Source organism: Anser anser, assembly GCF_964211835.1.
Source record: "Anser anser genome assembly, chromosome: 5".
In the NCBI taxonomy this organism is placed as follows: Eukaryota; Metazoa; Chordata; class Aves; order Anseriformes; family Anatidae; genus Anser; species Anser anser.
In genome coordinates this window covers 12374287-12401168 of record NC_139725.1, presented here as the reverse complement: position 1 = coordinate 12401168, position 26882 = coordinate 12374287, and the positions used below count along the sequence as shown (strand labels likewise).

The 26882-nt window shown below is 42.2% G+C and overlaps 1 protein-coding gene across 7 annotated transcripts in view; it reads left to right on the top strand.

The window, feature by feature from the left end:
- Positions 1–26882, top strand: part of NAV2 (neuron navigator 2) — a 425654-nt gene that overhangs the window by 114324 nt on the left and 284448 nt on the right. Inside the window, exon 1 of one of the 7 annotated variants that reach the window (XM_083840310.1) lies at positions 1–26882. This exon is cut by the window's left edge and continues 3772 nt beyond it. The exons of the other annotated variants lie outside the window; for them this stretch is intronic. The gene's annotated coding sequence lies outside the window, so the exon portion shown is untranslated. 7 annotated transcript variants of the gene reach the window in all.

The following is a 26882-nucleotide window of genomic DNA, read 5'->3' as shown; positions in this document are numbered from 1 at the left end:
CACATGTGAAACGTCCTTTCATTTCCTGCCTTTTAAGGGGAGATTGTATCGTGGAGCTACCTACCACCAGTAGGACGTTTAGCTCCTGCACTTGAATGCCCAAGAACTCATTTTTTTGGAGACAGATTGTTTACATGTTACGAATGGGACAATCTATTCCTTACAAGTCGCAATTAAAATGTGCAGGTTTTGCTAGCGTTGCAAAAAATGAGTGGGATGTTGCTTGGGGAAATGGCGATAGTGTGTGCAGTAGCTGTTTAAAAGTACTGCTGCTCGTCATGAGCTCCTAAAGACAGCGGTCATCCAATGTATAAACTCGCCTGTTCTCTGCGTAGTGACAGAGACAGCGTTTCCTAAAATAAGTTTTACTGTTTCGAATGGCTGCAAATAAAAATTGCAGACATCTTTGTCTACAGATGTGATCAAAAAGTCTTTCCTAAAACTACTTGTTGTGCGGTGCTTTTGGAGATGAAAGGAAGACTGAGACGGCACAACAGAATGTGCTTTCTGTAACATCTATAATTGCGATGTCTATGATTTAGTGTAGATTATGTTCCAGTACTGCCTAGCGAGGAGGAAGTACAGATGGAAGCAGCCGCTTCCCCTGCCCACCGCCTGCAGTGCCCAGGCCTGGGCCCTTTCTTCGTCCCACAGTAAGAAAGCATCGAGGGGTGCAAAACAAGGATGGGCCTAAGCCTTTTATGCCTGCTTAAGGATTTCCTTGAGCAGCAATCACAGAATCATAGAATGGCCTGGGTTGAAAAGGACCTTAAAGATCACCTAGTTTCAACCTGCCTCCTCTGAACGGGGTTGCCAACCACTAGAGCAGGCTGCCCGGAGCCGCATCCAGCCTGGCCTTGAATGCCTCCAGGGATGGGGCATCCACACCCTCCTTGGGCAACCCCTTCCAGTGCCTCACCACCCTCTGAGTGAAAAACTTTCTCCTCATTTCCAACCTGAATCTCCCCTGTCTTAGTTTAAAGTCATTCCCCCTTGTCCTATCGCTACCAACACAAGCAAACAGGCGTTCCCCCTCCTGTTTATACGCTCCCTTCAAGTACTGGAAGGCCGCAATGAGGTCTCCCCGGAGCCTTCTCTTCTCCAAGCTAAACAAGCCCAGTTCCCTCCCTGCAGTTTCTGCATAGGAGAGGTGCTCCAGCCCTCTGATCATCTTAGTGGCCCTCCTCTGGACCCGTTCCAAGAGCTCCACATCCTTCTTGTGCTGGGGGCCGCAGGCCTGCACGCAGTACTCCAAGTGGGGTCTCACAAGGGCAGAGCAGAGGGGAACAATCACCTCCCTCTCCCTGCTGGCCACCCCTTTTTTAATGCAGCCCAGGACCGCTTCTAACAGCAAGTTTGGTAGCTGAAATGATGGCAGGCAAGCAAGGTCACGCTGGCTATTTAGTGCGTATGGAAGAGTTGCCTTGTCTCCCAGTTCTTCAGCTTCCAGGCCAATATTAACTTTGTCCTGGAAGTGTTCTCTTATTTTGTCTTGTTTTATTGATGCTCTTATTGGCATGGTAATTCAAAATAAACGTGGCTTAGGGATATCTGCTGTAGGTACTGCATTGTAAGTGTAAATAGTTAGTGTTGGTTCTGTGGAGCTGTGGTCATTAACTTCTACCCCTGTTATTGTACATTCAGCTCTGAGTGTTTTTAATTCAAAAACAATACTACATGAAAAACTTGTTTTAGAGCATTAATTTGTCACTAAATATTAACTGACCTAGCTGTGAATTTTGAACGTATGCCATTCCAAACGCTTCCAAAATGCAGTGTGTATTTTTGCTTTTGAAATAGAAATGCCAAGTGCAACTAGAGGAAACGGATGGTTTTATTTTTAGCTGCTCGGTGCTTCTTCTCACAAGCTTCCTCCTGAGAAAGACTAGAGAAGTTCTCAGCAACCTTTAGCAGAGACAGGAATGATACTGTGTGAGAGAAGCTTCTATGTTTGCTGTTGATCTCTTACCTATGGCATTAACTTACGTTGGGCTAATACTAAAAATAAATAAAAACTTTGCCGACAGTCACAGGTGAAGTCAATAACCCACAGTTTGGGTACCACCTGGTTTTGTATTTGTGCATTTTTGATGAATCCACCATTGGTACTCTGTTGTGGGCATGGAGTGGCCGTGGTACCCATCTTTCTGGGTAGCAGGGACAGACAAGTGTCTTCCAGTGACATGGGAAGGAAAAAAAGGGGCATTGCTGTGCATAACTGAGAAAAATTAGTTAAGTCATTAAGAAATCTTTCCTGAAGTTCTGTCTGAACTTCATTGTTACTGATTTTCCACCTCCATGCCCATGTGTTAAGCAAGTTTTTACCTTCTTCAGGGCTTGCATGCAATTTCAGTAGTTGCTTCCTTGGTCTGCTTGCAGTGGCACGTAGGAAGATACAACTACATGCCTGGGTTTTATCAGAAAATAGGTTGAGATTCAGGAACAACTTATTAGGGGAGAGAGAACTCACTATGTGGGCAAACTGGGTAGGTTGAAGGGGGCTCCGGGGTGGTACTGGGGCATTTCCAGAGTTTTGTTCATCAGCTTCTGACCAGCTGTCACAGCACTCTCACGAAAGGGGATTCTCTTGTGAAGGTATTCCTAGAATTCTTTCACAGTCCATAGGTGGTATATTTTATGTACTTAGTGTTCCCCTGGAATACGGAGGGTCCTTGCCATTTCTCTTGGACGCCACTGAATTGAACTTGCTCTTGCTCGTGGGAGGTACGGACCTCACCGTTTTCATTTTGACCTTCAAAAAGTAAGTATTCAAAAAAATGAGAGGCAAAAATAGTCTGTTTCAGTGGCCTAATATGGGCACGTATATTATTCATTCACCAAAATAAGTGGTAAATTCCAGTTAAAGCAAGCACCTGTTTCTCTGTCCCTTCAGCGCCGGGCTGGCTTTCTGCTGTTTTTATTCCTTTCCCACTGTGTGGAGGGCCTGACTGTATAAATAGGGGCTGCCAAGAAAAACAGCCTACAAAAGGTATTAATGCTCTTCTCCACAAGCTATCGGCCCCTCGAATAAGCCTCATTAGGAACACGCAACGCAACCCAGGAGCAGCAACGGAGGGGAGCAGAAGCATGTACGTGGGTTTGCGTTAGGTGCATCTCCCGGGGGGGTCAGGGAGCAGCCTGGGACCCGCGGGCTCTGGGCGCGAGGTGAACGGGAGCGCTATTTAAGGCAAAGTCCTCGCGGTCGCCCTGCTGGCGAGGGGAGCTGGCTCGCCTTGGAGCTCGACCAGCCTTCAACGTAAGCTGCAGCACGCGAGTGCAGTGGGGGAAAAAACGCGCTGCCTCTGCCAGGTCTCCTGCTGCAGCGAAAGGAATATTCCCCCCCCCCTCCTGTGCCCTGCTCCGTGCTCTATCTTTTTAACAGCTTCATTTCCTTTCTTTTCAGCAGATCTCTCGGTGAAATGCTTTCCATCAGTTCAGGCTATTTTTATCCCCTTATCACAGCTAAATAGTTCCCTGGCTGTGCTGCCGGGGCTGGTGTGCCCGTGGTGGGCAGTGGGTACGGGCACGTGGGAGGGCAGGGGCAGGGCAGGGTGCTGCTTTCGGCAGCTTCCGATAACGCCAAACCAGCTCCCACCTCGGCAGGATGGTGCTGTGCAAATAAAAACAAGGCCCAGACCCCCCCCCAAATCTACCAATTTTTACAGATTTTTTTTTGCCCTGCAGTTAGTGTGCGGAGATGATGCCTCTTATCAAAGCACATGCAAGGACAAGATTGGAGTAGAGTGGGTGGAGGCTGTGGTGTGGACGTTTTTTTACCTACAGATTCTGATGTTTATTCTAACAAAATGAGTATAAACAGGTGGGGACCAAAAATCCTATGCTGTGCACAGCAGGAGTGTGCAAGCTCCGGTACCTGTTATTTAAGCGTTTCCAAGCATGTGATCTACGCTTGCCAATTCACGTGATATTTGTTATGATGAGTGTATTCGAACTTGGTCTTTCCAGTCCCATTATTTTCGGGGTTTTTCCATGCACAGGGAAAGTAATTATTTCACCACATCCCTTTTGGGAGGACTTTCTACCAAGACTCCCTGGGAGCACTTGTTCTGCTTTCTTACTGAGGCTGACTGAATTTATAATCCCTTGGAAATTGTATAGGTGTGTGGAGGAGGGAATTCCATAGGTGTCTCTGCACCTCACTGAAACTATTGGTTCACTGTCTAGAAAGCTTTTCGCAGGAAATGGGATCGTGTTCCCTAGATTTTATGCAAACTCAATACGTTAAGCAGTAGCAGAGCAGATAGTGAATTAAGAAAATGCATATGATATGTCAAACTGCTATGTAAAGGGAAGAAAATATATGTTCACTATTGGAATTTCTTCCCCAAAAGCTCCCTTTTACTGTTAAGGCTTAAGTTGAAATGGAAATGCAGTAGCTGTACGACTCTCACGCATTACATTTATTTTGTAGTAAAGGCATTTTACTCATTCCTGTTACTGTTCGTCCTTAGGTTGTTTCTTGTATACGCTATATTAATTTCTTAATTTACATATTAACAACATTGTTAATTTACATAGAAGATAACTCAAGAAATGCTAACTGGTAAGTTAGCAAGTCTTTCTTTATATTGATATATAAAATCAAGTCAGTCCATGTGTACGTGTGTATATTGCTCAGTTTGCCAGCTTAGAAATTATCCTTGCACGCTGCCCAGACACCCGGCAGCTGTAAATGGTCGTGTTCTTCCCTCTCCTGTAGCACATCTCCGCTGTGATGCAGTCCCACCACAGAGAAAGGATGCTGAAGTTCACAAATTTTGTCATCAATGTGCACGCAGTGAGCAATCCGTGTGTCAGGTATAGTGTGGGATTTTTGCTTGTAGGGCATCCAGTCACTGGAGAAGAGAAGAAGGCCACCAGCTCCTTCCACAACTTCGGCAGGCATTCTTTAAAAAAAATTTGTTAACAGAAGTCTGAGCCTTGCAGTGGCAGCAAGCGTGGAGTTCTGTTGCTTCTATATTCCTTAAGGCAGGAGCAAGCTTTTTAGGTTTCCCTGGTTGTTTAAAAGACTTGGCTTGAAGTGAATGTAGTCTTCTATGTAATACACAGTCAGAAATCTGGAATTAGAAATCCAGCCTCTGTTGTGCTTTAAGTCAGTCCCATGATTATTCAGCCAATCTTGTTTTTCTTTTTTTTTTTTTTTTTTTTCCCCCTTTCTAACCAATTGAAAAATAGATGGGGCAAATGCTTTTCAGAACATGCCTGGGAACTTTCTGTGAGCTGACAGGTATATCAAATTTGGCATTAAATGCTGTCTGTGAAAAATGAGTTTTCAAACAAAAAGGCGTGAGTCTGAGGGAGATGGCAGCAGGCAGAAGTGAAGTTGTGAATCTGACAGAAGTTAATTTGATTGTTGTGGTATTTGAAGGTCACTTGAAATAATTTGGCTGCGGGTGGAGTTTCTCTTGGGAAAAAGTGGAAATCAGCTATCTGGTGTATGTTAACTTCAGGGAGAATATTGTTGTTCAGCAAAATGTGCTTGTGTTTTGCCTTGTAGTGGGATGCTCCTTGGTGATCATAGCTGAATGTTTCCATATTTAAATGGCAACTTCTGTTTTATTACTATCTTAATTCTAATTTGATGTTAGCTTTGTAATTGTTAGGTCTTCAACCTGACTAGGGAGCTGGAGCAGTGTTACCGTAGTTCTTCTGTTTTCAGGGTTCAGCCCAACCTATTGCCACAGCACGAAGAACTCTGCTCCTCTTTGTTTTTCCTTTCTTCCCTTCTCTTCATGCCTTTGAGTTATATCAAGCTCCTACTATTAAAAATAAAGGCTTAAAGTTCACCCTTATCTTTGCAATATTGTCATATCCATTTTGTGCTTTATCTATTGGATTTTTAAGAATAGGTTTCACTTACTAATTTTGTCTTCTATTCTTCCAGATATAATAGCACGTATTACTTGGCTTGACATCATGAAATAATGATGATTATCTAAAAATAACTCTTCAGTGGTATTCTCTAGGTATCGCTTCTTTGCCTTTAGGCATACTAGCATTTGGTGTGAGTTTAAGTTGTCTGTTTTTTTTGGTTTGGTTGGTTTTTTTTTGCATTCCAGTACACTAAATGTATTAATATATTAAAAATGCAAGCTGTCCTGGCATGTTTTTGATTGCAATGGGATTATGGCTTTGAAGGAGTGTTACTTGTAAAATATTACCCTGCTGTAATTGGCAGTTGCTATTACTAATAAGTGTTTGTAAGAGGATCCTCATTCTGTAGTGTCATGTTCTATTCACAAAATCTCTGCAGGTAGGTTGGGGTCAGATCTGTTTCTCCTATTGATCTCTTTCTAGCAGAAGTACAGCTGAAGAAAACAAAGACTTCCTTGTCTCTGCTGCCTCTTAAAACTGCTTTGGCAACTCAAAGCTTTTATTCCAAATCCTAAAGCAGATCCTGCTTATATGGTTCTTTGATCAAGCGTGTAGGATGTTACGGATCCTTAAAATGTATGATGCTCAATAGCAAGAAACCACAGCGGGGCTTCCTGCTCAGATTGCTTTTAATAATGGTAAGGATTCCTTAAGCCTAAAATCCGAAGTTTATGTTGTGACATAGTGTGTTGAATGGCATAACTAAAGTGGATTGGGTTGGATTTGTGAAGAAGACCAGTGCTTTTCTGCACAACCATGATTAGAAGAATCTGCTTTCTTTGTGATTTCTTCTGAGAAAAAAGAAGTTTTGTGTGTGGACAGAGGTGGGTTGAATTGAGACTGGGTTAGAAAATTAGATCCAAGAACTCTAGGAAAACTGTGAAGAAACTTGCTGTCATACCTCAGTCAGCATAGAACCATCTTTTCAAAACGCCTCTGATATGCATCTTTGTTATTTGGCAAAATTACACCGTGTATCATTTTCTTCATCTGAATTTGCCTAGGTTCCATCACCGTGGGTAAAATAGCTTTTTAGGAAGGAGGCAAGGTTTGTATTGATGCAGGTGTACGGTGAAGTTGAAAGGGATATGCTTGCTTGTGATGTCTGCGCGGCAGGCAGAACGTACTTTCAAAGCAAAGAGAAGAAACCCCTCAAAACCTGTCAGCACAAAGCAAGTCCAGAATGATCTTGAAGTGCGTCAGTGGGCAACTCAGCATATAACGTATTGTACTTGTTTACCTACAGAGCCCCAGTGGAGCACACCCTCTTCAGAAAACACTAGCAACAGGTCAGTGTTAGTGTCATTATTCTGTCTAGATAAATCTGTGTGCTTTTACACCGTGGATGATGCCATTTAGCATTATTGAATTCTGTTACAGGAATACGGGGTAAAGGTGGACGGCATTCAAATGAATCAGCAGATTTCATGAATCAGGAGTGTTACTCATGGTGACAGTGATCAAATCAAAGTCAGTGATCAAATAAGATTATTGCATACATGGTAAATAAGGTTTTTTAAAATACTGAGTTACTTGTTCATTTTAAATAATATCCTAATATAGGAGATGAACAGGTGCTGTAACTTGGTATTTGTTTCCAAATAATGGTGAACGTGAAGTTTCTAGAGGCAGAGATGTATGCGGATGGGAATGCCAGACCGTACTTTCAGGATGAACAAAGGTGGGCGCAGTGACTTCAAAAACTTGATATTTCTTACCAAAGGCAAGAAGGAAAGGTGGTGTGAGTGTAGGTAGGTCCATCGTAGCTTCAGTTCTACACAGTCTCTTTAGTTGGGTGGCTAGTGTGGGGAAGCGACAAGCAGTAACAGATCTCATACAACTAGCTTATGGGTCAGATATCTGAGGTGTTTTAATTGAGAAATTCCTTTTTCAATCCATCCAAAATGTTAGGTAATACAGTAGGCCTCGTGGAAAAATAGTAATGATTAGAGCCTTAACTCTCACCTTTGAAAGAAGCAAAGAGATGATTTTGCCCGGTTCACAGAGTGAGAAGAAAAGAAGGTCAACTCCCCATTGAGTACTGCTATCGAGATGTCCAGTTCTCTTGAGTACAGCGAATGTTTTATTCTAAACCAACAGTATCATAATTTTTCACCTACGTGATGAAGCTTCCTTTGCTTTCCTTGCATCTGACATGTTGCTTCTCCTTGCTTCCCTTATTTTCACCTGTACAAGGAAGGGATGTGTGCCATGACTTCTGCACTAGCCCGGCGTTTCCTTCTGTTGCCATTGAGAAGGGGGCAAGGACCAGTGCTGTGTTTGGGGGAGCACCACAAAGGGCTGGGGTTGGAGTTGAATGCTAGATCCGGCTGCTTTCTCTTCCATCAGAGATTTTTGGAGCAAGCACTGTGTTTCAGAGGTTGTGTCCTTGTAATGAAGGAACGGGAAGGGAACGTGTTCTACTCCACATCTTCTGTCAGTTCAAGTTGTACCCAACACACGCGTCTGCTGGGCTCAGCCCATGGGGGAGATTGCAAACAGGCCAGAGTGCGAAGAAAAGTGACAAACATGGAGGTGTCATGAACTTAAAAACATAAATATTTATGAGCCTGATGGGAATCTGTATGTTTTTTATTCCCTGAAGGAAAACTTCAGAAAGGTAAGCTTGATTTTTATTCTGCACACCCTAGAAATTTGGGATGGAAGAGAAGACGACATGGTCTTTTGTTCCATCCTGGTTTCTGCTCTCACTTGATGGATCGACCTCCACAGGACTGCAAATTCCTTCAAAATTCAAATTTTATAGCAAAACTAATCATCCAGCCTCTGGACTGGTTGTGATTGTTCCTGTTAAGTCTTAGCCTAACATAAATGATCTTAAAGCTCAAAACACCTAGAAAGTCTTTATCCTTTTTAGCATGTGACTGCATTCTTAGGCTAGGAGCTGAATTAAAGAACATTCCTAACCAGGTCAGAAAATGAGATTTCACTACCGAAGTGGTTGGAAGTAAATAAAGTGGGGCCTTTCAGGTACTACTTGACATTTCTTCAAGACTTGAAACTACTCTGACCTCTTGATCAAAAGATGCAGTGCTGCAATCATTGAGGTCATTACAGAGAAAGGTAAGAGGGCTGCTTAAGAGTCTGCGTAACCAGGCTTCATCACATTAGTCCATGATTCAGGCTGAGTGTGTGCTGCAAAGAGATGACAGCAGGCACTTCAGAGCAGGAAATGAAGAGAACACACTCTCAGCTTCGCTGCTATATTGACTGCTCCCCTCTATCTTTTAAGCAGGACAGATCAATTTTACAGAAATGTGAACTAACCATTGAATGGGCTTCATCTGTAGAATTTCAGATATTAAAGGACTTCCCTTTACACTGAGTGCTGTATTGTCACCCTCACCCTGAGAGAAATCAAAGCTGATTTTGAAATGCTGTTGTGTTGGGTGCGTGTGGAGATCAGCCCCGGTTCAATTTTGCTGACCTTCCAGTATCAGTGGGATTCTTTCCATCAGATTACTAAAGCTTTGCTTCTGTTTTTATCTTTTTTACTGACACTGTCTGATCCTTGGATGCTTTGTCATGTAGACTAGTTTGTATTTGACACCACAAGGAATTCTCTATATCTGCTATTTGACCTTAAAGTATTACTAAAGGGAGTTGGTAGAACTTCTAGGTCGACTTCCCAAATGCATTCTACATCTTGAAGTGGTCACTTGCATTTTAACACGACTAAACATGCCAAGCTGAAGGGCGGTAAGGATCGGATCAATAAGTAAAGCTGCGGTGGATCTGCATATTTGTTTTTCCTTTAATTTTTACTTCAGCATTAATCCTACTCTAAAACTAATTATGACAGTGCTTTTAGCTAATGGAGGCTAACAATTACCGACTTTATCACTGTTTTGCACTAGCACATGTCTCTTACCTAGAGCATAAAAAGCGGATGACGCTTGTCTGGAAGAAAGCTGGTGTTATTTGTCTGTGGAGTATCAATTAAAGCAAACGTTTCTGTGTGCCTCTTCGAGTGGGGGAGTGCTGAGGATGAAGAGAACAGGGTTCAGCTTTACCCGTGTGCCATACGGAGCCTTAATTCCACCTCGGAAATCTAAACAAATGGTGGTACAGCCACTGCTTTTCATAGGAAGCAGGAGATGGTTAGCTTACTCGTCTAATGAGGAAGATTGCCTAGTGCGTGAGGGAGTCTGGTTTGGATCTCCTCCTTCCTCCTGTCCTTCTGGCAGGGCCTAACAGCAGTCAGACAGCCTTCAGGACAGGATTACCTCAGCCTTTTCTCTTGTGTAGCCTTGTAAAGCAAACGGACAAAAAAAAAAAAAAGAAAACCCTCAGCATTCGCTGGCGCAAGAGCTTGCTGCCTCCCCTCCAGGTGAGTGCCAGAGCCAGCAGACAGTCGAGTCACCTCTACCTTTCGCCCAAAGCCGATGTAGTCATTTTGTGCAAAATGAAAGGCTGTCAACAGGGATGATGGAAGAGGAGCCGCCTTGGCCTGGCGTAAGAGCTGGTGGTTGCAACATCCAGCAGGTTTGTGCAAGGCTTCAGCCCAAATAACAGCTTGGGATGAAGCCAGAGCAGGATTTGAACCACGATGCTGCCATGCGGTCCAAAACCACCACTGACTTGTTTTTCATTTCTAGATTTGCCATGGAAAACATGTTTTTTACTCTATTCTGTTTAGTACATTCAATTGAAACTTACAGTTAGGGGTAGTTTAACCAAAATTAGGTTTTAATGATTAATTTATTGGCTAAAAAAAAAAAATCCCACAACTCTGATAATCGAAATTTTCCAGTGATCGTAAAGTGAAATATTTGTGGTAGCAAGTAGGGCTGTACAATGACTGAACGATCCAGTTTTCAGCGCTGGTGTATTTGTAAATTTTCTGTTATCAGAAAATCTGCATAAGTCAGTCTGTGGTGTGGAAGAGCCGGGCTTGGTTGGTGCACGGCTTTATGGGCTCGTCTGGGACCGTGAGCTGGGGCTTTAGGAGCTCAGGGGCGTCCTGACAGCTCCCCCAAAAAGAGGGTCCTTAGACACTTGCAGGTATGGTCTGCAGTGATCTGCTGTGACAGGGCCACATCTGCCTGTGAGCTTGGCAACTCTGTTCTTTCACTTTCTATTAAAAAAAAAAAAAGCCAAAAAAAACTTTATAAACAGAAAATCCTATAATCCTATTGTAAATGGAGCATATTAGTGCATCAGGGTGTTCTTAGCTTCTTATTACTACAGAAAAGAATATTAGATTAACAGAAAAATGTCTGCCTCTACCTGACTTGATATAATTACTATTTAACGTGAGTAGGAGCCAAAGTCTGGTATTTCAAGACCAACCTTTTTATTTTTAAGCAAACAATATCTATTTATAAGTTACATAATTATCTACTAGGTACTTTATTCATATCTAGCTGTCCTATTGACTGTTTTCTTAATAAAATGAGTAGTATGGTCATTGAGCTATTACATTGCCAGCGACTGATGTGTGGCCCGAGCAAGCTTTCCTGCAGCTTCTAAAGCACCTGGAAAGTGGGGAGAGCCTCTGAACAGAACCACGTGAAAGAGACCTTTATTCAGGCGCCCTACATGTTAATGTTTCGTGGTCAGTGTATACCGGTGGCGAACTTAAAGTGCTGCTCTTCTGCTAAGTGATGTTATGTCGTGAAAACCCTCGTGTTCCCTTACTGTCCAAAGGGACTAGTAGAGGACTTAAATAAATGTACTGTAGTTTAAAAAAAACCAAAACTGATCCTCGAGTATGTGCTTTCAACACTTCTAATTAACAACTCTCATTTAATTTGGCAATATATTTAGCAATGTTTAACCTCAAATACAATTTAACAAGACAGATGCAAACGAGAGCAATGGGACAAACAAAGTTGAAGTTCCTGGCTGCTGTCAGTGCATTTGTTTTGCAAAATGGGTCCCTCAGCCTGGTTTCCTTCACAGTGTCCCGAGAAGACCTTGCTCTAGTTTTTTAAAAGCGTCGGTATGTGTTCTGCCTGTGATTTGTGCAAGTATTTCCATTAAAGTTAATCAATCAACACCGAATAACAAATGCTTTTACCATGAATGGAAGCGGTTGGGTGTGCAAGGAGGGCAGAACTGTGCGTGTAAAGGCAGCACAGAGAACACAAGGAACCTCAGAGGGGTGTTTGCTGTTTGATAAGTTTTGAATGGTTGCCTTTTGAGATAGAGAGGCTGATTAGGAGTTGTAGAATGCGCAGATTGTTTTCCTATTATGTGCTTCACCAAATAATGGAAGTAGAAACAGGATAGTGCCTAAAATGTAAAGGGGTGGGAGTAAGAGAAAATAAAAATATTTTTAACTAACATCCCCTCTTTTTCTTTGCGTGTGTTTTTTTTTCATTGTTAAACATAGCAGAGGCATTTTTTCAGCACATTGCACCTGCAGACACTCTGTGACAACTGGTATTTAAATAGCAATGTCTACTTTTCGTGCAGCAGCGGTCGGTTCTGCAGTGTTTGCATATCTATGATTTTAACAGAAGGAAATGTGATTACCTGGTCATGCTACCTGTCATCTGAAGGGAACATCCACACTCTGGTTGATGGTGTAAGCACACACGGCTCCGGCCACAGTAAGAGATGACTTGAAATATATAACTTAGGAATCCGAGGACACCTACCTGGAAGAGCAGGGGCTGTAAGCTGGGAATTGCACCAGCTCTGGGTTTTGGCCCTGGGCATCGCTGCTTCGAAACCGTGAGCTGGGCCATGACGGAGGAGGTGTGGGAAAGGACCAGAGCTACCATCGTGGGGAATGCATATGCTTCCTCTGTCTTGTATACAGTTAGTTATTTTTCCAGTCATGTAGTTTTCTTGTCGTCTTTAGCTGAGCCACTGCCTTAGATATGGTTTGAATTAGTGGGCACTTCAGTTTTTATTTGGCAGCAGCGAGCTGCAAGTTTAAAAGCAGCTAATTATATGTCCTTGGGATTAGAGGGCTTGTATAGAAAACTAAATTGCCATTTAGTCCCCTCAGAGGTTGCACTGTTTCCTTTAGTTATGCTTCCTAAATTGACATCCCCTACGAAGAGTGTGTGCAATTTGGTTAGCCTGGTTTGTAGCTGTTGGGCATCGCTGGTGCTGAGCCTTCTGAGGCCAGGAAAGAATCTCCCGGAGCTGGCTGGGCACTTCTGGGGTGGGAGCAGAGAGCTGAAGGGTGGTTAGGGTTCAGACAGATGATTTACGTCTTGCAAAAGAGACTTGTTCTTCAGCCCAGTCCCTGTTAGCTTGTTTATGCCCAAGTGCTTTGTCTTAGGAAGTATTATTTCAAAGTGGGTAATGAACAGAGTGGTAGAGTTATGTACCTTTTTTAAAAATACCTGAGGCTAGGTTTTTTGTTCGTTTGTTTTAAGAAGTGATCAAAAACAAGTTTTGTGTTAAGAAGTTTTTTTTTTCTGAGTTTTAGTATATAATACTTTGCCTTCAGGAAGAAAACTCTAGAGGTTTAGACTGAATCTTTGAATTATATAACATCCAATAAAGAAAGTTACAGCAAAGACAGTTTTTTTTTGTTTTATTATTATTTTAAACTATTATTTTCCATTAAAATGTGGGTAATTTTATTTAAATATTTCTCTTCGCAGTGGAATTTTATGGATTAATTCAGTTGGTCAGGGGAATGACAGGCTCTTGTTGCACTTACTAAGCTATTTAACTCTGATCTGAAGCGAGGAAGAGATTTCCTGTGGAGCTCTTTTTGGTTCATGTTAAGCTAAAACGTCCTCTGAATGTTCGGTCCTTCTCTATTCAGGAAACACTCGTGCATTGTTTCATTTGTATGGTTTTGTCATGAGGCTCTGTTTAATTATGCACAAATGACTTGCACAGAAATCTCAAACATGACAAATATCTGTTAAAGGCTAGAAAAAAACCCTCTGTAATCTCAAATAGCAAATTCTTAGAATGGGATATATTGTGTGGGCAAAAAGTCAATGGTTGAGGCTGAGGATGAGAGTGTTGCCGGTAATATTTTACCTAAATTCACAAGAGTTCTTAGAGCTCTTTGCAATTTGTTTTTGTCCAGAATTGGTGGCAGATACTTGTGTTTTGTGCTAATCAGAGCAAGTGAAACATTTGACTAGAGAGGTGCATAACTTGGTAGAAAAGCAAACGCTTAGAAAAATGTATTACATTTAAAAATCAAACAAATAAGTTGGGAGTATCTCATTAAGCACAGAAATCTCATTCCTACGGAGAGACTTTTCCAATATGCTTAAACTATGTTGGTTCAAGATAGATGCTGCAGCCTCTGCATGTGTTACGCATCTATCACAGGTTAGTGTTTCTGTGAGTACTTCGGATTTACTTACATTTTGTTAGTTCTCGGGACAATGACTCCCTATGGGATATGGCAGCATTATTAGTAGCTTTGAAGGCATATATAGGCTTTTCCAGGCTCCCAGGTACAGTGAGGAAGAGGTAAGAAGCTCTTTTCTTCTTGTTTTCTTCCTTAGTCTTCCCTTATGGGCCACATAAATCTGCAAAATTGATTTGAAATGTAAGTGTAAAGAAGAATAGACTTTCAGAGTGTTCTTCAACTATAATTAACAAGTATCACGAGTCATTTATTGTTTGCAAAGACATTGAAACGTTTATTAATGTCACATTTTACTAATGATTTAAGAAAGTATAAGTGAATAGCTCTAATCTGCTCAACCAGCAGATGCTGTTGACTCATTCACTGTTTTTTAACGTTGAGTCCAGTTGCGCAGTGTTAAATGCTCTGGCCTGGATCTAACAAAAAAATTCACACACATGCTTAATTTTAACATGGGAACTTATGTAGAGGCTTAATCCTATTCACACGTTTGTGATTGCAGCGTTTACTATGGGACATCATGCAGTCATAATTGGAAGGATGTTCATTAAGCATATTTTATTAATATGATGAACACCATAAATGCAGTGACCTTTGAGATAATTGTCATTTACATATTTTGATTCATTACTACATTTTCCTCTTATTTATTCATCAGGCATGAAAATGTATGAATTTCTTAGCTTCCAGATGCCGAGCAATATTTCATGTGTTTTATGATAATTTATAAGGGATTTTTTAGAGAATCATCATCTGCTCTCTGATTAAATGACAGAAAGATGGAACTGAGCGCTTCCATTGGCAGAGCTACCCCTCAAAAGCTCTCTCTTCTTATTTCTGACACTTCCAGTGTGAGTATTAAAACAGAGCTTGTGTTCCTCGCTGACACGTGCGGATGCAGGTGGGCACACCCCAGCCTAACCTCGTGCCGTGCGGTTCCCCGTCGCCGCGAGTGCAGCATCCTCAGCCGAAGGCTGGCAGCATGGGCAGCAGTGGGGCTGCTGCTGGGGTGCTTGCTGCTTGCATTCCTAAGCCGCATCCTGCTGGTTTAACGCCGGCCTGGGCACGTCGGCATGAGCCGGTGGCACCGCTGATTGCTAAAGCTGGTGGTGTGCGCGGTTCCCACGTTCCCGTTTAACTTGGCAGCTGTTTATGTTGCTGTATAGATTGCAACACGCTCTCCTGCCTTCCCCCCCCTTCCCCAAATCAAAATAAAACAGAAGTGAAGCAAGAATGTTTCTAATGCTTAAATTTATAAAATAAATTTTGAGGTATGATCCTTTCAATTTATTTTTTCAAACCGTTTGCAAAGCTGGTTCAATTTCCGTTTTCATGTGACACGCGGAAAGTCTTCTAAAGATGATGAGGTTGAGTTTCAATTTGAATTTTACTGTTTAGAAATAATTTAAGGATTCTATTACAATCTCTTTTTGGTTTCCGATGAGAAAAGGAGGTGACTGATTGGCGATGACATAGCACGGTTGAAGAACAAGGCCTGTCAAGTATATGAGGCATGTACTTAGTACGTGAAGAGTAAACACTAAGGTGCGATAGTGTTTCTGTCTACAAGCCGTACTCAGTTGCTTTCTCTTAAATTTCAAATTATGAAGGAGCAAACCCAAAGAGCATACCGTTCAATTTACTGTTTTAAGGACCTGAGCTATAACATGAAGCTTCCATTTTCTTTATCTAATTGATTATTTTTTTTTACCTTTTTATGTCAAGCATGCTTGCTCCCAAAGCAGGAAAATGATTGAAATATAAGGCAAAAAGGCCTTTTTATTTCTACTGTTCTAACAGTTTGAATTGTTGCCAATCTATTGATGGATTCGTAGATCTCATTTCATTAAATCACCATGTTGCCTTTCCTAATGAAGAAATTACTTTCCTGATGCTCTGAGTCAGCAGCACCTCTAATGCATTGACATTGCTTGGATGCAGTTTCTGTGAAATGAAGGGGCAGCTCTGCTGGTAAAGGTTTTATGTCTTACTGCATTCTCACACTGATGAGCATTTAGGAGCATCTTTAACTTGTAGCGTCCTTTGAAATAACCCATGGAAGATGGGCTTCCCTATTTGCTTGAAGGGGTTTGGTGAGCTGCAGAGAAAAATGGTGTATGGTCTATTCTTACTTGTAGTAGTGCGCCAGTAAAACTCATCTACAGCAGCAATATAATAATATTACACCAAGGAAGCGATTGCACAAAAGAGAATAAAGATCACGCTCTTGCTGCTTCTTTCTGTGTTTTAATAGAGTATTTGGCTAAAATGTGAAGAGACAGCATGCTAAGCTGTAATATACCACCTATGAGGAAAAACCCAGGACGAGGAAGAAGATGCAGAGGAGCAAAAGAAACGAGTAAAATACCTTAAGAGTGTTTCACAAGTTTCCAGCCTTATTTTTAACTGATTTGCACCTAAAGTGATTTGCTAACTTCCCTTTCTGTCTCTCTCCCTCTCCCCTTAAAAATACAAAGAAGAAAACAAAACAAAAACCCATTCTTGCTTTTAGATTCCCCCGATGTAGCAGTCTTGGCCTTCTTTCATTGTTGTTTCCTGTCAGTCTTAATCTGAAAAACCCATCACACTGAGCCCTTGGAGGCTTCTTTTGGAAGTGTGGAGAAGAGGAGTAATTATCACGTTTATGATAATCTGCTCGTGGATTAATGACTTGCATTTCAAGATCTGAAGGTGAAATTCTGACTCTCAGGACCAAATTGTGACAGGCAAATGGCTTCAGACTGGCCTTGAACCTGAGCACAGTTGGCTAGGCACTGTTGGGGCCTTCTTTCTGCCCCTGGGCTAGTGACTAAGGCAGCGATTACACTTTTTAGTGGAAATAACAAGCTCTTCTCAACAACAATGATTTCAGAGATGTTCCAAGAACAGGGTTTTTTTTTTCCTGCATGTCATTGTGTCTGTGAGAAGATGCACCAAATAATCATTAAAATGAAGTACATGTGACCGCTTCTGTGCCTCCCTTAAAATGATGATTCATACCCAGACTTAATGAGACTCCGGATACAATAAATGGACAGAAAACTGTTCAAAGCTGTGAGTGAATGCAGTGGGCTTGCCTGTCCTGCTAACTGCTTACTGCAGTTAGAAGAGGATTTTCTATCTGAATCAAGGAGGAAGAGAAAGACAAGATGATATATGTTGCATTCTTTATAGAAGAGGACTTGGAATTAATTCCCAACCATTAAAAACTTGAATTTCCTACACCGTATCTGGCTACACAACATCTTTTCTAGGATTTTGAACCTCGTGAAGGTAAATACTGACTTTGTTTTGTTTGTCCCAGCATATGGACTTGAGAAAAACTTGATCATATGTTCTCACATAACACATTTTAATGTCTCAGAACAAAGCCTTATGGTATCTTTTTGCTGTTGCTGATAGTATTTGTCAGATAAAAGTGATTTAGCAGTCTAGAGCAGATATGAATTATGTTGAATTTGCATATCTTGCCATCAGAAACTTGTATCCCTCAAACCTATTCGCGTTCTAATACATAATCTGTCTGCACACAAAAACACAGTATTTTCTTCAAACCATAATAATTTAAGTTTCTGTCAGCATTTTGTAGTTGATGGAAAACTGGCAGAGCTGGATCCAGCAGAACTGGGCCAGTTTAAATGATCATCAGTTTGCATGTTTGGCATTCTTGGCCTGTTAAGTGTGGTGCTTTACACTTAGTGCTTCAAGATTAGCATGATAGATGAGCGTACTCTGTAAAAGGTTTTTACAATTTATACTCTTACTAACTGTTGTGTTGAACCTGGGAAATAGGTAGTCTTCCTTGATGGATGTCATGTCACAGTAGTACATCAGTTTGTAAACGGGGCATTGCTTTACGGTGCGGTGATGTTGCGATAGAATCGATTTCAAATGAAAAATAGTGGTATACAAACATCAGGAAGTACCAAAATACCTCTGCTGACTCGTGATATCGGTTCACAAGCCATCGTCACTTGCTTTTGTTGCCTTAGCTTTGTTACTGAGGTTCCTTACTGTAGTGTTATTCCCAGAAATTATTAAATTGACTGAAGGCAGAAGGAAGGAGCCTGGTAATTCCAGAAGGCATCAGGGTTCCATGAAAAGCCTGGTGTTTAGCTCAGCACGTTACCCAACACGTGTAGCCTTTACTGTTGGAGGAAGTGCTCAAAGGTGTGGAAGTGCTCAGGCTTTCTTGTAACGTTGACACACTAGAACAATCTCATAGAATGTTACTAGTGATTTGGACAAGACACCCTCAAGTCTATGCATCCTTACACTTAACACTAGGATGTTTGAAACTCAAAATCGTGAACAAGTAAGGCTCCAGGAGCGTACAAAGTTTCTGTTTACCCATGATCTCATAAGTCTGTATCCGTTTACATACATATGTACATATGATATCTGAGAGTTTGGATGCTGTCTGATAGGCTGTACAAGAACAAATTCTGAAGTGTATGCGTATACACACAATGCAGTGTCTGTGTTTCTCTTTCAATCCAGATTCTGCAATATAGTTTCCTTTGGAAAGTAGCCGGAGATAGCAAGATAATTTTGGATGATGTTTCCTTCAGAATTTTATTTGAATGCTCTAGATTCCTTGGTTTCTTTCCGTGCCAGCTCGCTCGCTCTCTCTCATCGCTGTGGCCCTGCTAGTAGAGTTATTCTCATGTATGTAGTTGTATAGGTCAGAAAGCTAAGGGCTGTGCTATACCTTGGTCCTTTAACACAGTCACTAAAATTTCAATTTTTTTCCAGTGAAAAATGTCACCACATCTTCCTTGCACGCTGTCTGTGTAAATGGCTTACGACAAGATCTGTTTCATGATTTCACTGATAACCTCTGGCTTGTTTTGCATCTGCTCTGAGACTGTTAAGCATTAGGCAGATCCAGTCCAAAGCATATATGGCCGTATTAGTGCGTTGTTGTAGTACCTGTGCTGTTAACCGAGGCTCTTAGCTTTCTGTTGTACTTCTCTGGGACAGCTGCCTGTCTTTGGAATTTCAGCTGGCTCGGAGAGATACGGCTCTGAACAAAGCTGCATGTGAAACGTGTACACTGATAGCACAAATCTTACCCTCCAGGGCCTCAGATCGTTCTGTACTATTTTAAGTGCCAAATACATACAATTTTTATGTCCTTCAAAAGAATTTTTTGGACTAGCCTGTATTCAAACCTTCAACTCAAAAAAAAAATATAGTACTAAATGCAACATAAATAGCAATTTTGAGTGTGTAATAGTACAAAAGATGTTGGTTGCTGTGGGAGTCTGTTCAAACAGAGTTATTAAGGAATTAATAACACCTTTAACAGAAGACAGCTCTACAGATACCAGCTTTTCCATGTGAAAATTTCTAGCATATAACTTATGGGTAGAAGGTTGTGGTAGCAGTTTCGAGCTGTTCTCATTCTACATATCAGACGCCTTGTCGTTAGATGTCTAAAAGCTTTTACTTGCATATGAAGAGGCTACATGAAAACCTTGTTGATACTCAGGATAATATTAATTACATTCCAATGTGCAGAAATAAATTTTAGCTTCAGTCAATGCTAGACTTCTGTGAGACACTTTGAAAATAACCTACGCAGGTAGTTCCTATATATATAAAATTTTTCTTTTAGCAGTGATTTTTTTGTCTTTTTGTTTGTTTGTTAACAAAGGTAGATGTTGGTGCTAATATCTGCCTCAGACTGAGGAATTAAAATCTTAGTGAAAAGGTTTAGTCCTTAAAAGGAACGCATCGGTCCTCTGATAGGCGTTGTGTGAGTGGGTATTTCTAAGCTGCTACTTCAGATATCCTGGTGAGGGTTTTGGGGAGATGTATCCTGGTGTTTTCTTCGCTCTGTTCATTCCGTTTGCCGCCCTCCTCTCCATGCTCCGAAGCAGTAATTAATGCCTAGGATCAGCGTGGTTGCTGCTGCAGTGAGAATATACTGCAGGAGGAACAAAAGAATGACGTACACTTTGAAAAGAAGCCAGATAGTGAAAAATGATTACAGGCCACTTAATTGCAGGCTTTTCAGGGCAGCAGGTTTAGTTTTGCATCACTTCAAAAACTAATAGTTTCATGGCTTTTTAAAAACAAGATAGCGGAAAAAAAAATGTGACGTGCATTTAAAAGAACAGGGTTGTTTTTACTTGTGTTTTTTTCACTGTGATATCTGGAAAAGTTTACCCTGAAGAGCGGCTTGAAATAAATCATTTTATAAAAAGAAACAAATATTGTGTAAAAAACACAGAAAATGTGATTCACGGTTTCCACTCAGCTAGAGGCTTTTGCTGTGGCCCGGCCCCTTGCTGCCGCTCCAGCCGGTGTTACCCTTGCTTCCAGTGGGAACAGCAGCAGGCTGCCTTAGGGGCAAGAGCGTGACCTGCGTGCCTCCTACGTGGGGTTTGCGTGGCTCCGATTTCTACTCAGCACGTGGCTGTGGGGCGGGAAGAGCGGCTGCTACAAGTACAGCAGCTCGCCCATCTCGCCTGCCTCGCAGGGATGCTCTGCTGCCCCGGGGCTTGCCCGCAGGGAGTGGGAGGGCTGAGGCCTGGAGCGGGAGCAGGCCCTTGGGCCTCCCTGCGGCCGCTGCTGCCTCCCACCAGCACCTGCTCCCGGCGCTTCCCTTCTGAGCGCTCGGGCTTCGTCCCGCACAGCAGGCAGGCCAGCACGAATCTGTCAGGGAGAACTGTTTTCCAGATCAGAAACGCAGAGGAGCGCGGGAAGGCTGCGGTTCCTTGAATGTCCTGTTCCCTGGCAGAGCCGTCCTCTTTGACCAGATCGTAGCTAATGGCTGTTGAATCTCTGTAACCTCATTTTTGTGAGGTGGGCTCCTCAGCGTCCATCCAGAACCCCTTGTTCTGCATCCATAGCCAAGCCCTGAGCTGGCAAACCTCCTTTGTGTGTTTCCCTTCTGGAGCACGTCAGCCTGATCATGTTGAAGCCACGTATATGCATATTGTGCGCATGCACAACTCTGACAGGCCTGTGTTTTTTATATTATGGAGATAGGTACTATTTGAGCAACCTAAACGTGTTTCCTCGTTTTTCATGCACCTTTTAGAAATACCCAGTTTTTTTATTTTTATAACCAGTTGCCAACATGGAGTGTCTTCAGCTGTCCTCTGTCATCTTCTTGGGAAATGTTATGCCTTCTCATCCTTCTGAAGATGAGTTTTAACAAATTATCCATTTGCTAATGACTCATTCCTAAAATGGCATTACCTTGTGTTAAAAGAGATTGATGAAACATTCTCACTGTCATGAAAAGCTGAAATTTTGCTGTGTTGTTTTACACAACTTGCTCTGATTGCAGTTATATAGGCAAGCAAGTATCATATCAGGGGTGAAACTACTGATTTTGTTTTTAATAACGCCATTTTAATAGTCATTTCCTGATCAGATTGAGTGCACGGCCTAAACCAAATGAGATATATTTCAGATATGAGTCAGTCCCAAATTTGTTTTTAAAATGATGGAAATTATCCGAGAGTTGATGGGGTCTTTCTGATGGCTGTTTTAATTGTGGGATTTTCTCCTGTTTAATATTAGCATCTGAAGAACACTTTGCTAAAGGTTGGATGCATATAGAGGCATTTCGGTTTGTATTTGATAGTTTTTCCTCAAGGTTTTTCAGGAAGGGTTTTTGTAAGGAAGGTTTTTAGGGAAAAAGTAGGCGTGCTAGACTTAGTTTCTGATTCTTATATGGTACAGGACATTAGAGGGGGAAGAACGTAACCAAGCATCTCAGCAGTCCTTCTTAAACATCACGAGTAGGAGAATATAATTACTGTGTTTATTCTGTGCCTCTAGCATACTTATTTTCTAAAGTAAACATCGTCTTAACAGCTCTGCATCTCATTATTTGCTTTTGCCAGCATCATGCATGTTTTCATGTGTAGGAAAGTCCATACTTCCCTTTAACTGAATGTGTAAAATCTCTTATTTACCCTGAGCTTACATTAGGTAAATGTTATGATAGCATTGAGACGCTGCCACACTAGTTCTAAAGCAGCAGCAGGTTGATTTATCGGTTTGTTTTTATAATATTGAGAGGAAAATGTAGTTAAATATCAGGATTTTGTATGCAAGAAAAGAATATATTTTAATGCTTCTCTTCTGTCACGTAAAAGTCCCTAAATTGCTTTTGGCGTGTAGATAATTTAGAAAGAAATTGCTTTAGTGACAGAAGTGTTTTGAAAATAAACCTTGAGCGAGAATATGAAACCTGTAATTATCTAATGGAAGACCGAAAAGATTTTTGAAAGCAAAACAAACGGTAAAAGGTAGAGTGCTGTGGTTATCTGACCTTTCCACCTGCTGGCGTATCTCTGTATTGTGGAGATGTAGGGCATGATTTTCCAGATTCCCATTAGCTGTAAAACGTTTTGGGTGAGGCATTTGGAACATAAAAACAGCGGGAGCAGTCGTTTGCTTGTGCTCTGAAAAACCGTTTGCAAAACTGTGTGCTTCTGGGGTAGCGGAACTTGTAGAGGACTGGTTGAGCGCAAAATCAGGAAACAGTAGTTTTGGGAAGCAGGTGAGTAAGGTATGCAGCAACACCTAGAAGAATATTGTGGGGTTTAGGAGGGTAACAGTTCCTTGCTGCTGGGATGCCGTTCCTGCTGTAGGCGTTCCTGTAATCAGCACCATGCAGCCAGAGATCTGCTCGCCCCATCAGTGTTGCAGCACTGTCTTTGCCCTCCTCTCCTCTTCTCTCTCCTGTGTTCATGCCTAAATGTAGTGTCTTCACGGGAGATGTCTCCCTGTACCTTCGTTTCCCACTGGTGAGCCTGTGGCTCTCATTCTTGTCTTAATATCTGAGCTGCTTTTCTGAGTAATTTGCCTGGTAGCAGTGTTCTGAAGAACTTCAAAATTTTAGTCCGTTTTTTTTCTGAAATATGTCTTTCTATATTTTTGAGTTTTGCAGCCCCTCCAATGCCTTTCTGCTAGGGATCAGGGCATGCATTTCATGATGCATTGCTGTATGCAGGGGTTTTTTTTTGGAGGGGGCTATCGTTTGGGGGACAGCTGCTAAGATTGCGTTGTACACTGGTGACAACTTAGTATTCTTTGCAAGGGTTTACTCACTGTAGAGTTTGAGTCTTGTGAAAGTAGGTCATGAAAGACCTCTGTTAAGAGAACACTTTAAGTCACAAACAAAAGAAAAGCAAAGATCGCTCTGAGATCTCCAGGACTCTTGTGTTAAAAGGGATTCCCCACAGCCCTTCCTTTCTTTTTGACTCTTTGGTTACCAAACCTGTCGTCCGTGTTTGTTCTTTTTGACTGTGGCTCACTGGTGTGCAGCAGTGCAGTGGCCGGAGACAGGTAGTTGTCTCTTCATTTATGAGAAACCCTTGTTATTCTTTACAAATGACTTCTGACCTCAGAGAACTTGAATACTTTGAAAACTTCAGTAAGAACAGGAATCAGAAGGGAAAAAGGTTGCATGAATCCTGTTCGCGTTCATGCACACTGGAATTTGGTGGGATTTTGTTGAAGTCACTTGTGTCATTGCTGACTGTGAGAGAGACTAGATTATGGCTTCACCTCTGTGTTACTGACATCTAAAAAAGCCTGTATCAATCCTAAAAAAAAAAAAAGTCTCTTTGCTGTTGCAGTGAAAGGTTTACATTAGGTGCTATGGTGATTCAGCAAATGTAGTTTTTTGGGGGGGGTGTCTAGCTAGATCATGACTAGTCTAGGTCACGGTGTCTGGGTGCAGGGGAATGGTTCTTGCATGCATGTCTGCGTAGGAGACGTTAGGGTCAGAAAGTTGAGTAAATCCTTACTCAAACTGATATATAGCTTTAGAAATGCCTGTGTAACACGTTATATCCCAAGGAAAACTGTACGAATGACCTTGTCGGAGGCGAGGGAGGCGTGTCCCTGGGGAATCAAACTAACACAGTGTGTATATGAGTACTAGCAGGTCGTCCAGCCTGACAGGCAGCGCTTTCCATGCCTTGTGTTACTCGTTGGCTGGTCAGAGCACCTCTCTAGATAGTACAAACCAAGCCACTTTGCTTTGGAAATGTGCTAGTTCACAGCGTGCAGCCACATTTGCCTTCTCTAATCCCAAACTTCATCAGTAGGAAATAATTCATCTGATTGCACTGTTGCAAATGGGGCAGTCAGTCATAATTATATTAATTTACCATTTCTCCAAAGGATACTTAAATGAAGATGTGGCAGTTTGAAAGAACGCTTAATAATTAAAATGTAACTATCTGTGTAGTGCTTCTTGCTGCAAAATTCCACAGATCTATGCAAAATAGTGGCAAAATCCAGGCATCTGGAGCTCACTTCTGAAGTTAAACACCCGATCAGCCTTGCAGTTGCAGAGATGTGGATTAAGAGTTTCATGATTTTTTGCCCTGTGAAGCGTATGAATTGCTTTATTTCTAAAACGCAGCTACTCCAGACAGGGTTAGGTACCTACCAATGGTAGCAGTGGTAGACCATGGTAGCACCCAGAATCAAGTGTAGATGAGAGAAAATATATAAAGAAAAAAAAAAAGTTAAACTGCTCTGTCGTCCCATCTAGGATAAAGTTGGCTTTGGTTCCTGCCACTACTCCTGTGCCAGGTTAATTCTTTCAAACGGTTACAGTTTAATGGCTTTGAGGTTGCTGCTTTATTGGTTCATACAGTATGAAAGGTCCGTTTTGGTACTGGAAGTAACCCCAGCAGTTTGACAAGTAGCTGGGAAGATTTTCTGTGCTTCCAGAAGACATCATACCAAGGAACCTGCATGGGACATGGGTTGATGATGACGGCTGGAAAAGCTAGTCTGGTTTTAGAGCGGCTCAAGGTATGGTCTCCAATGGGTAATTAAAAAGAAAAACAAACGAACAAAAAGACCCCTTTGACTTTGTATTTTTTATTTTGGCTAAAATAAAAGTAGAAACCAAAGCAAAGATAACAAAACCACTTGAACTGACAACCATTATGGCCCTAAATAATAATAGTTTTTAACTGGCACTCATTGGCATCTCTGTCAGGAGAACCAGACCCGCCTTCCCCGGCAGGTTGCTGCATTCCTCTGCTGGTACCTCCTTCGCTCTGCCAGCATAGGCGTGAGCACGGCTGTGTGGTGTGGAGGGCTGAGGCACCAGCACAAGGTAAAATCAACCCAGCAGAAGGCCAAGGAGAGTACATTAGTCCCAGCCCAGCTTGGTTTGCTGCTCGTGCTCGCAGCCGGCCGCAGGAGCGTGTGGCAGCGCAGCGAGAGGACAAGCGTGGGGCTGGGGGTGAGGGAAGGAGCGAGCTGTGCTCCCTGGGGGGACGGGGTGGCACCGCGGGGGAGCTGTGCTGGCACAAGGGAGGGGGCAGCAAAGGCTGGGAGGGGGAAGTTGCAGAGTTCTTCCCTCTTTGGCGTTTTGTAGGAGGGTGGAAGGGTATTAGGAACGTGACGTGTAAGCTCTTGTAGTGCAAGGGCATGAAGCACTCCTCATGCTTCTGTACTTGAATCGTCAGCTCTCAATGATTTTGCAATGCTTTGCAAAGGTCTGGCAAGTGATCGTGGTAGGAAATAGCTTTTAGTATCCCTTTTCTGACCCAGGGGGTAGGTGCTGCCCGTGGAACCCTATTATACTGTGAACACAGTGAAACTTGTCTTGTATTGATTTTGGTTTCCAATAGGTCTTCTCTGTTTTTATTTTGATGCGTAAATAAAACACATCATTTAATATTTTCTAATTGGAGCTTATGTGCTAGTTTTAACAGTAAGTATGTACAGGGGTCATCTAAAAATCTCAAACAGTGGAGCAAAGATGAACGCTATCGCCGAAGCTGTTTTTTCTTTGGTTAAAAACAAACAAAGTGAATCACATGTGAGTGGGTGCAAAGAAGCTAAGGAAAATTTTCTGATAGGCCTCTGTATGTGTTGGATGATGTTCACTTCCTTGTGCAACTCTCCTGACTTACATCCAATATTTTTTTTATCATGAAGTGAGCTTGTACAGGCATATATTTATTTATCATAAACAACTTAGAAGCTTTAAAAATCTTTTCTGTCTGTCATCCATCTGAATTAAGCTTCCTTTTCATAAATAACCGCATGGTCCTCAGAACACTGTCAGAAGTTGTTTATGTAGCTGAACAGATGACAAAAATGTCTTTTAACACATCTGTGACTAGTGCAAAATGTGTCTTTGTCCTTATGAATCCACCCTCTGCTTTTTCTCAACAGAATGTTAAAAAAACGTAGTCAGTAAAATATTAATTGGTAGAGGTGCTCCTGTAGGTGATTTCTTTGGTTGCCACTGTTGATGACGACAGCAGGTTGTCCCTTGCTGCTGGACGTCCCACGCGTGCAGAAGGATGCCCGTCCTCAGCCCTTTTCCTTCCTTTCCTTGTTCCCCCTTCCTGTGGTGTTGGGGGGCTGTCGTGCGAAGGCTGGAGGGGGAGAAAATCGTCATCCTCTAGCAAACCAGGATGTCAGCCTCGCCTTTTGGCTCCTCCAGCGCTTGCTGCGTTACCGGCTCTGATCTATTTAGAGATAAGGGACTTCATTTCATTTCTCTGACCAGCATTGGAAGTGTTGGAGCAGCCTTTGCTTAGTTTTGGCAGACACTTTGGAGAACGGTGAGGGAACCTCGGAGCTGGGAGCGCCTCTTGCCTGCAGGAATAAGGACCGGTCAGCTCTTACTGCCCGTTTTAACCCCGGTACTCAG